This window comes from Carlito syrichta, unplaced genomic scaffold (genome assembly GCF_000164805.1).
Source record: "Carlito syrichta isolate Samal-C Ts95f unplaced genomic scaffold, Tarsius_syrichta-2.0.1 Scaffold119723, whole genome shotgun sequence".
Lineage (NCBI taxonomy): Eukaryota > Metazoa > Chordata > Mammalia > Primates > Tarsiidae > Carlito > Carlito syrichta.
Window position 1 is genome coordinate 171,355 of NW_007063819.1, and position 11,671 is coordinate 183,025.

Genomic DNA, 11,671 nt, shown 5'->3' on the forward strand with positions numbered 1-11,671 from the left:
TCGCCAAGTTGGCCAGGTGGGTCTCGAACCCGCGGGCTCAGGCAATCCACTCACCTCGGCCTCCTAAAGTGCTGGGATTACAGGCTGAGCCACCGAGCCTGGCCACGGGTTATTTCATATATTTTGTCTAGTTGTTTAAGGTGATAAGATGAATTTGATTTCTGTTACTCTATTTGATCAGAAGTTTAAGTACCTTATGTCCATTTATTTAATTGTTTTCTCTCATCCAAAAACATATTGCTTTCAACAATTTAAATCATTTTTGTTTGTTTGTTTTTACAAGGACTAGGCTTGTTTTTATAAGGACTACGCTTCAGCAGGACTGATATTAAATATTCCAATTTTAACTGAGCGCCAGCCAGAGAGTTCCAGGTGCCTATTTGAGAAGACCCTGTGGCTGGTGAGCAGCTGAGCAGGGATCCAGAGCCCACGCCTCGTGGTGTGCTCTTATCCTACTAGACCACTGTGCATTTCTCTACTTTCTCAGGTCTTACTTATCACTCACCTCCTCAGAGACCCATCCCTGACCACCGCTGATAACCATGTACCAATCACTCTTGTGATTTGGGAGATAAAAACATTTCCCAGGACTGCTCACAGGGGCTCAATAAATATTTGTTGAATGAGTGGAAAAAGCAATTTCTCAAGGATGAAAACTCTTTGATCTCCTGGGGTTCAAGACAGGGTTTTACTGGAAACATGAGCTGGCCTTCCTGCTGCCCCTTTTGTGCCATCAGTCACAAGTGACAGAAAACTCAACTTAAACTGGTTTAAGCAAAAAAACAATTTATTGGCTTACCAGGTGAGGTTAGTTTCAGGCATGGCTAACTCCAGTCACTCAAATGCTCCTTGATCATGTCCCAGCTCTGCTGTCCTCTCTGTTGGCTTCACTCTCTGACAGGTTCTCCATGTAAGGTACAAAATCAGTTGCTGGGAGCCAACATTCACGAAGAGAGCTTCTAGTCCCAAGAGTTCCATCTAAGTCTCAGATCTTTCCCTTACTGGACCAGCTGGGATCATCTCTTTACCCCCCCGAACTTTACCACTGTGTGAAAGAAGTTCGGTGCCAGTAACGACTCCTCACTCATTTAAGGCCAAGAGATTTATTAAAGCGGCAGTTACAAGGGAAAAGGTCTGTGGAGAGAGAGAGAGAGTGAGGAAGTGGGAGAGAGGCAGGGAGAGAGCTGCAGAGAGGGAGAGAGCGACAGAGAGAGAGAGAGAGACCGAGAGAGAGATATGCAGGGAGAGGGCTGTATTTACTAGCCTGACAGGGGCCAGAAGGGGCTGTGCTAGGTTCTTATTGGAGGAGCAGCATGGGAGCAGGGTGGGGCCGACACATATCAAAGTTGGCTAAGGATTGGAGGCTTGCAGGTTTGAACCTCGCGCGCGTGGGGAATTGTGCACACAGAAGCCGGGACCTAGGGCCTTTGTTGTCTGGTGTGTCCTCACCATGCCATTCTGGGAGCCACCCCTCCTGTCGCTTCTGGCACCCTTCATTCCCACTTTTTCTGTTCTTATGGGGAGGGGCGTCATTACTCTTTCTGGTTACTTCCTGCTGGTCGGGGGCATTGTGGGGGTAAGGTGGTAGAAGGGTGCAGAACCAGCCAGAGCAGGGCCCAAAAGTAGGCACTGAAGGTGTAGCTTTCCACAGGTGAGAGTTCCATGAAGGTTCCTTTTAAGTGTAGAACAGCAACTTGTTCCAGCCAGTCTTCCAGTGGGTCCGAGGGCGGTAGTAACCAGCTGTCTTGGAGTAGACTGTGGAGGTAAATAGAGAACCTGGAAGAGAGCATATCTAAAAGAAAAATTAAGTGATGTTTAGGGGCAAGGTGTTGACTCCTCTATTGGGACAGGTTGATAACTATTGAGTAATAGGAGGTTGAGGTTTTGATTTGAGAGTTTAGTTAAGCATTGTTGGAGAAATTTAAAGATATATGGGGCTATTAAACAAAAACGCAAATTAGAAAGAGGCAAGTGCCTCCCTGTTGGACTATTGAGAGCCAGGAAAATGGGGTGACTTTGGCTGTCTGTTTTATGGAGGTTTGTAATATTGACTAAAGTTTTTAAAAGCATGTTATAACACAAAATCACAGTAGTTATTGTAAAAGTTACTTATTTAGCCAAAATCATAGTGCAACGATTTTGAAAAGGAAAAAACCTCGCTCTTTTGCAACAAAGACAGTGGGGGAAGGGCTAATTGAATTTTGTCTCTTTTTTCTCCCCTCTGTTATTTAAAGAAGAAAATTTTTTGGAGATTGTTAATTAAGAAGCTCATGTTCTGGCCTTCGAGTAGCATGTTGGCCTAGCATTAGTGTAACTGATATTAATGGTAAATTTATGGAATCTTTTTCATAGCCTCAAGTGTTTACACAATTTCTTTTACTTTTTTCCACTAACTTTCACCTAACATGTTCGATAAACTCATACCATTCTTTGACATGCTTGTTCCATAAACTCATACCATTCTTTGACATGCTTAAACCTTCGATTTTTGTTCTATGCTTTCTTTAACCAGCCATTCTATTATAGAACTAAATGTACCATACAAGATTCTTTCCTATACAATTATTTATCTTTTCTTTATCCTTTCTTACTAAAAACACACCTTACACCTACAACTTTCTTTACATTTTTCCTAACCTCAGAGCTCTAGCCAAAGCAATAAGTTTATATGTAGTGGAAGGGCTTAGATAGGATCCAATGTGGAACTATTAGGGAAATTCAAAGCTATACAAAAGGCACCCAAAAAGTACAGTGGTGTGAGTTTTCCTTCCCAATAATGGAGCTGGACATGTTGGCCTAACAAGGAAAGAGTGTTGAAATACTTTATCTCCCAGAACACATGGAAGTAATGGCATAGTGAGGGGCCTGGATATAATGCCCTGTGCCCCCACAACCAAAAGGGGTGAAGGAAGGAGTGGACCAGGAAATGTAAGTAGATCTGACATGTAGCCCCCGTATTAATAACAGATGATATAACCCCACCAGCTACTGATATTTCCACCCTAGGCTCGGTTGGTTTAATGGTTTGTTCTGAAGACATTGGGGCTACCAAGTTAGGGCCGAGTCAATCTGACTGGAGCAAGCCCAAGAGATCCCCTTTTGAGATCGTGTAAGATGCCTGGTGTCCCTTAATTGCAGCAAGCCTCTGGGCCATGTGCTCTCTTCCTTCTGGGCGAATGAGGCAATCATGAGCCCAATGCCCATGCTGTTTGCATTGGGACAGGGTTTTACTGGTGGGCAGGGCTTGACAGTCTTTGGCCATATGCCCATTTTGACGGCATCAGAAACAAACCTGGGAAGGGAGCTGTGTACCCCTTCTGCTATTGACCATCTGGGGTGGAAGATTATCAGTGGTGACTTTTTTGTTAAAGTGGTAGATAAAAGCTGAAGTGCTTTCCGCTTATGTTGGTGGTCCTGTATTTCTTTCTCCTTTTGGTTGTTAAAGATTTTAAAGGCCGTGTCCAATAGCTCTAATTGAGGGGTTTGTGGGCCCTTTTCTAATTTTTGGAGTTTGTGCCTAATACCCGGTGCTGACTGGGAGATAAAATACATAGCCAAAAGAGTTTGTTCCTCTACAGAGTTTAAACCAATATTAGTAAACTGCTGCAATGTTTTAGAGAGGCGACTTAGAAACATTGTTGGATTTTTATCTGGTCTTTGAAAAACCTCTTTTATTCTGTCCTAGTTAGCCTGTTTATTAACACCTTTTTGTAGTTAGCTAATAGGATTTATTTACATGCTCTCTTTAGTTTTGTCTGGGAAGAAGGTTGATATAGTCCCGGTTTAGGTATAACTTGAGAAAAATTTATTATAAGGAAACAACAAAGACTTGTTGCAGCTGGTAGGGCTGCTATCAGGGGGTTATCAAGCAGTGAGGGGAGGGGGCGAAAAGGCTGGAGTTTGGAATTAGGCACCATGGCCTTTGGCACTGGCCCTTCCTCCAAAGACAAAAGAGAAGGCTGGAGACTGGGGTCAGGTGATCCAGCTGGAGACACCAGCCCTTCCTTCTCAGATAAAGGTGGAGGGTGAGAAGGAGGAGAAACTGATGGTGAGTGGAATAGCAAAAGCAGACTGTAGGAGGTTTATCTGCTGGGTTGAAGTTAGAAATAGAGGGAGGTGGCAGGATCAGTTGTGTATGATCTAAGACTTTATTTTTATTTTTTTTATTTGTGAGAGGTCTGAGATAGAGAAGGGGATGTGCACCTGAACAATATCCTTTGTGCCCACTACTTTGCGGAGGGGAGCGAGGATGACCAGTGCGGCCTTGGATTGGGTTATGGGAGGGCTATACTGGGGAGTGATTGAAAATGGGAGGGCACAGAGGTTGAATTGCTGGAGAAGTGGGTGGAGCTGAAGAGGAAGGAGGGGGCTCCTCTGCAGGATTGAAATCTGAGACGGAAAAGAAGAAGGGAGGGGACTTACAGTGTTTGCAGTGGAGGGAGGGGAACTTAGAGGAGGAGGCTCACATGTGTGTGGAATAATGGGAGATAGAGAAGTTGTAGGAGAAGCAGTAGATGCTAGCATGAGTTGAGAGTGGAAGTTAGAGGGGTTACAATTGAGACACAGGCGAGGATGTTTATGGAGGAGAGAAAAAGACTGAACACAGGGAATCTCTACCCACCGTTTTGAATGCTCACAGAAATTATATAGGCCACTGATTTTGGTTGGCTAGTCTTGCATGCAGAAACGAATTAGGCATTTGGGTTTGATATCAGGGGAAAGAGAAAAGATAGTGAGATTGTTTAAGAGGCATTTAAGAGGGGAATTGGCCGGCAGGGATGATGAACCTCCCATGGTGAGACAGGTAGACTAAACAGGGCATCCCCCAAAGAGTTGGCTGTCTGAGAAGTGTGGCTGTGGCAAAGCCTGTCATCACAGGGGTTTGGCACAACCAGGGTTCTCCTGGAGAACCGAGGGGGTCAAGGCACTTAGCGCAAGGATTTTTGAACCAGACAGAAAGCACTTGACCGGGTGGCAGGTGGGAGCGTGTTCGAGATTCCTGCCAGTCGAATAGGGCTTACTGTGGGGCAACAAACATGGAGCCTCCGAGGGTCCCTGTTACCCGACAGACACATGAGTCCTTCAGAATCCGCTGTGGGCCAGCAGACGTGGGACCCCCGGGGTCCGCTGTGGTCCAACAGCTGTGGGATTCCTTAGGGAGGGGGGAGAGAAAGAGAGAGAGTTTTACGGAAGCCGCTGTGGGTTAGCAGACGTGGGACCCTTGGGGCCCGCTGTAGCCCAGCGGCTGCGGGAGTTTTAAGGTTTAAGAGATGAAAGAGAAGAGGAAGCCTTCAGGGTCCACTGTGGCCGTGAAGGCCAAGGCGGGGTGCGCTCCCCCTCACCTTGGGGCCAGAGGGGCTGCCGGATGATCAACAGTCAGTTCCCCCCAGGGATCCCGGGCAAGTTTCAGGCTTCCATGTCTGGGGAACTCACCTATCCAATGGTCGCTGGTGGATGCAGGTCACGTGTTCAAAACGGTGGGGAAGGTCTGGGAGGGCTGGAGTGGCCACCAGCGCTGGGTCAGGGATCCCGCCTACGGGGATAGACCCGCACAAGGGTGGGAGAGCACCCGATCTGAGTCACGGCACCAATGAAAGAAGTTCGGCGCCAGTAACGACTCCTCACCCGTTTAAGGCCAAGAGATTTATTAAAGTGGCAGTTACAAGGGAAAAGGGGAAAGGGTCTGTGGAGAGAGAGAGAGAGGGGAAATGGGAGAAAGGCGGGGAGAGAGCTGCAGAGAGGGAGAGAGCGACAGAGAGAGAGGGAAAGAGAGAGCGAAAGAGAGATATGCAGGGAGAGGGCTGTATTTACTAGCCTGACAGGGGCCGGAAGGGGCTGTGCTAGGTTCTTATTGGAGGAGCGGCATGGGAGCAGGGTGGGGTCGACGCCGTGTTATAGTCCTATTGGACGCATAACAAAGCTGACTAAGGATTGGAGGCTTGCAGGTTTGAACTTCGCGTGCGTGGGGAATTGTGCACACAGAAGCCGGGACCTAGGGCCTTTGTTGTCTGGTGTGTCCTCACCATGCTCAGTGCCATTCTGGGAGCTGCCCCTCTGGCCGCTTCCTGACCCTTCATGCCCCACCAGTGAAAGGCACTGGACTAGAAAGAAGGTGACTGCAAAGACACTGTGACTCGCGGACCCTGTTCCTGTGTCCTGGGCTCAGGGATAAATTTGGTTACAGACACCAAGAAAAGGAAAGAAAAGAAAAAAGAAATAAAATGGTGGGCCCTCACAAAATGTACCAACTGTGCAACAAGACCCAGAGTCTACGTTCTTTCTTAGTGACGGGGCTGCCCCCTTTTTTCTTTTTCAGCAACGAGGGGCTTTGCCTTTGGGGGACCATGATGCTGTTCCTGGTGAGTAATGGAGTGGGCACAGGACACTAATTTGCCCAGTGACAAATCCCAAGATAAAGGGTCAGAGTTGCTCCGTTGTTCTTTCAACTGCAAACTCAACCCCAACAGGCTTAAACAAAAATTCAAGAATAATTCTTTTTTTTTTTTTTTTTTTGAGTTGGAGTCTTACTCCATCACCCAGGCTGGAGTGCAGTGGCATGCTCATGGCCACCGCAGTGTCGACCTGGTGGGCTCTGGCAATCCTTCTGTCTCCACCCTCCGAGTAGCTGGAACTACAGGCACTACCATGCCTAGCTAATTTTTGATTTATTGTAGAGACAAGGTCTCGGCCAGTTGCCCAGGCTGGTCTTGAACCCATGGGCTCAGACAATTCACTTGCCCTGGCCTCCCAAAGTGCTGGGATTACAGGCTGAGCCACCGAGTCTGACCAATTCGAGAATAATTCTTGCTGTAGGCCTGGCCTAGGACAGGAGCTCACAGTGTCACTACAACCTAGTCCCTTTCTGTCTAGTTCTCGTTCATGTTAGTTCCTGTCACAGTCTCTTCCTAAAATTGCAAGACAGTTTTGTCCACTTCTTATATCTTCTCAGATTCAATCTAGTAGGGAAGGGTAGGAGGGACCCAGAATTCTCATGGTGTTTCATGAGATCTAGACCCGTCCATGAACCAATTGCCATGGCTGTGAAAATGTAGCGATTCCCTTGGTCACCTCTGAGACCTGTAGATACAGGTGGTGACCATAAAGACCTCAGGGACTGAAAGTAGGGAAGGATGGCTTCCCAAAGAAAATCTGGAGCTGATGCCAGAAGGTAGGTGAATGCTGGGCAGGAACCAAAAAAAAATGAACTCATTTATTTTGGGGGGAGAGTGTTTACTGATGACAGCCACTAATGGAGTTCAAGTAGGAAGATTATAGCAACTTTTAAAAAGGAGATGGATTGCCTGAGTCTGCGGGTTCGAGACCTGCCTGGGCAACTTGGTGAGACCTCATCTCTACAATAAATAAAAAAATCAGCCAGGCATGGTAGCACGTGCCTGTAATTCCAGCTACTCGGAAGGCTAAGACGGAAGGATCGCTGGAGCCCAGCAGGTCGAGGCTGCAGTGGCCGGGAGCCGCCACTGCACTCCAGTCTGGATGACAGAGTGAGACTTCAACTCAGAAAATAAAATAAAAAGGAGCAGGAGAAGAAGGCATGAAAAGCTGTGGGATTCTAGCCAGGTGCTGTGGCTCATGCCTGTAATCCTAGCTACTTGGGAGGCTGAGGCAGGAAGATCACTTGAGACCAGGAATTTGAGACCAGCCTGGGCAGCATATCAAGACCCCCCCATCTCTTAAAATTAATAAATAAATAAATATATATATTAAGAAACAGTGGGATTTTGAAGGCTAGTTTGGTCTTTCCCTTGTAGAGATAGGACAAGATGTGTCTGCATTAACTTCTCTTTCCTGTGTAAAACGCAGACCTGCGACTTAGACGATCAATTCAAGAAGATAATCCAAAGGCCTGATGATTGTTTTGGTAACCAGACACCAAACAAATAAGGAAAGAGGACAAAAAAGGAACAATTTCCCCAGAAGGAAAATCCAAGGCTTTCACCAGGAGCAGAAGCTGACTACAGTGTAAATATCGAAATAAAATTGGACATTCCCTGTTATTTTTCATACCTGGATTGCTGATTTTTCAAGATGAGATACTTGAAGTTTTTCAATAAAGACTGTTGTAATACTGAAACTAGCCCACAATAACCTAGAAGAGATAACTGATTTATCTCTCTAAGAAGAGAGAATGATTTATTTTATCTTCAAGAAATGTGCATATGAATGACTGGTTCTTAGAATTCTCTCCTCCCAGACCTTCCAGACCCGGCAAAGGTTTAGAAACGATGCTAAGAAAAGTGGTCCACAGCCAGACATGGTGTCTCATGCCTGTAATCCCAGCACTCTGGGAGGCTGACACAAGAGGATTGCCTGAGCCCAGGGGTTCAAGACCAGCCTGGACAACTTGGCGAGACCTCGTCTCTACAATAAATAAAACAATTAGCCAGGCACAGTGGCATGCTCTCCTTGGAAGGCTGAGGCAGAAGGATTGTGTGATCACAGTAGGTTGAGGCTGCGATGGTGGCTGTGGGTGTGCCACTGCACTCCAGCCTGAGCGACAGAGTGAGACTCTGACTCAAAAAAATAAAAATAAAAAGGTGGTCTAGCCTGAATAAAAATGTAATCCTGAAGAAGTGTAAAGTCTCTAAATTGTGGAACTTGCTTTTGTTCCTGACTTTGAACTAAAAATATTCCCATGTCTCCTAAGTTGAAATACATCCAGAGGTCTCATCTCTGAACTTTACTGCATATATCAAGTACATGAGTCTTTGGAATTGGCCTGGAAGGATGGGGGGATACAGGATCATCAGTCCATGTCAAACCAAACATGAAACCCGTGGCGATATGTGGATATGTGTGTGTATGTGTATATAATGAATGTGTGTGTAATTTTTTTTTCTTTGTAGCTTTGCCAAACTATTCACAAGGTGTGTGATAGTTCTTAAAACTGAAGGGACCACCAGAAAGGCTCTGTCACCAAATTACTCAGGGGAGAGGTCCTCTTCAGTAATTACTGTCACGGAATCTAATTGGAACTGAATTTAGAAAACATTTAAGAGGCCAGACACAGTGACTCACATCTGTAATCCCAGAACTTTGGGAGGCCAAGGCGGGAGGATTGCTTGAGCCCAGGAGTTTGAGACTAGCCTAGGCAACATAGTGAGACCTAATCTCTACAAAAAATAAAAAAATTAGCTGGGCATGGTGGTGTGTAGCTGTAGTCCCAGCTACTTGGGAGACTGAAGCAGAAAGATCATCTGAGCTTGGGAGGTTGAAGCTGTAGTGAGCCATGATGGTGCCACTGCATTCCAGCCTGGGCAACAGTGAGACTCTGACTCAAAAAAAAAAAACCAAAAAACAAGCAGCCGGCTTGGTGGCTCAGCCTGTAATCCCACGCCTTTGGGAGGCTGAGGTGAGTAGATTGCCTGAGCCCGCAGGTTCGAGGCACGCCTGAGCAGCAAGACCTCATCTTTACAATAAATCAAAAAATCAGCCGGGTGTGGTAGCGCATGCCTGTAATTCTGGCTACTTGGAAGGCTGAGGCAAAAGGATCGCCAGAGCCCAGCAGGTCAAGGCTGCTGTGGCCAGGAGCGGCCACTGCACTCCAGTCTGGGCGACAGAGTGAGACTCCAACTCAAAAAAAAAAAAAATAGCATTTAAGAAACACTTGAAACACAAGCACCCAGCCAGTGCTCAGTCATTGATTCACTTGTTCATTAACTTTTTTATTCATTAATTCACATCGACTATATTAATTTCTTTTGGTGTCATCTTTTGTAGTGGTTGCTAGTAAGTGTCCGTCCATCCATCCATCCATCCACTCATTCATTCATTCATTCAACAAATAATGAGCCAAATGGTGGTGAACAGGATGGTGAACATGTCATGGTGCTGTCTAGCAAATTAATTTAGTCATGAATTTAGTGCTTAATGTTTAATTATAACTGTGATAGCAGTTCTGAAAGAAAAGTACAGGGGACCATGGGAGACATGCCTGCTGGGTCAGTGAAGGCAGCCCATGGAAGTAATGTTTAAAGTGATTTCGTTCCCCTCTGAGGCATCTTAGTGTTGTTTTGCATTGCTTTGGCTTCTATCTACACTGACAGTTGAACGCCCTCTGAAAGCATCACGTTTGCTTACTCACCAGAGGCTAAGCATTTCTATCTGGAATATTCCTTTCACCTAGGTCCCTTGTCCCCACTTCAGTGCAGCCCTTGCTTGCCCTGGGGATGTAAATGCAGCCAAAAGATTCAGTCTGTAGGTCTCTCACACATTTGGATGTGAGAAGGATGCTTTTAACACTTGGCCTTAAGATAAGGAATGTACGAGGGTGGACCCCCAAAAAACGAGAATTATTTTTTGGAGGGTGGGCCCCTTGTAGTACAGGTTTCCCCTGCTGGGTAATTGTTCTAGGAACCCATCAGTGTACCAACTAGCATTGTTGGGAGAGGCTGCATTAGGCTTCAGTGAATTTTTTTTGGAGATTCTGTCAACGCATTTGCCCACTTCATGTTGGGTAATTTATAAGCACAACCTGCCCACACTATGTTGAGAGTTTAGCAGGTTTTTTTTTTTTTGAGTTGGAGTCTCACTCTGTCGCCCAGACTGGAGTGCAGTGGCTGCTCCCGGCCACCGCAGCCTCCACCTGCTGGGCTCCGGCGATCCTTCCACCTCAGCCTTCCAAGTAGCTGGAACTACAGGCGCGTGTTACCACGCCCGGCTGATATTTTTTATTTATTGTAGAGATGAGGTCTCGCCAGAGTTCAGCAGTTTTTGACCCAAAGCAACGTGATCCCCATGCCCTACCCTCCCTATTCACCTGATCTTGTCCTGAGCAACTTTTTGTTTTGTTTTCCCGGATGAGAAAGGTCCTCAGAGGGAAATGTTTTGCCCTCCTGGGAGTACTTCCACCATGTGGAAGAAGTGAAACAAAATATGGCAGAAGGACTAAAAGGCATCAAAATTGATGAGTTCAACAACTATTTTGAGCAGTGGAAAAAGCATCTTGGTAGGTGTATTGCATCAAATGAAGAGTACTTTGAAGGTGATTGAAGTTTACACATGTAAGAATAAATACACAAATACACAATTTTAAATAAATTCTAGTGTTTTCTTGGGTCCCCTCTCATATTTGTTTGCTAGGGCTGTCATAGCAAAATTCCATAGACAAGGTGGCTTTAACAACAGAAACATGCTTTCTTACTGTTTTGGAGGCCAGAAGTCCAAGGTCAACGTGTCCGCAGGGTTGCTTTCATTCTGAGGCCTCTCTTTGGCCACTTTCTTGCTCATTTCCTCAAATGTCCTCACATGATCTTTCCTCTGTGCACACAGGTCCCTGGTGCTCCTTTGTGCTCAAATTTCCTCATCTTGTAAGGACACCATTCAGATTGGATTATGATCCTTCCTAGCAGCCTCATTTTAACTTAATCGCCTACTTTGAGACCTTATCTCTAAATACAGTCGCATTCTGAAGTACTGGGGGTTAGGACTTCACCATATGATTTTGGGGGGACACAATTCAGTCTATAAAAGGGGAAGACTCTGGCTAGCTAGCTCTCCTGAAGTCCTGTCAGGGCCTGTCATTAGGCAGCAGGGTTCCTAACACTGGCTGCACTTAGAGTCACACAGGCAGCTATTAACAGCAAGTAGTCCTGGGCCTCACTCTAGACCAACACAGTCAGCATCTGAAGCAGAACCCCAATGTCAGTACTTA

General features: G+C 46.1%; 1 long non-coding RNA gene across 1 annotated transcript; it reads left to right on the forward strand.

Annotated features, from left to right (window-relative positions):
• Positions 1-5,994: 5,994 nt before the first annotated feature.
• Positions 5,995-8,092, forward strand: LOC103249330. Its single transcript, XR_503610.2, has 2 exons — positions 5,995-6,359; positions 7,822-8,092. It is a non-coding gene; the product is annotated as an uncharacterized LOC103249330 (long non-coding RNA).
• Positions 8,093-11,671: the final 3,579 nt, after the last annotated feature.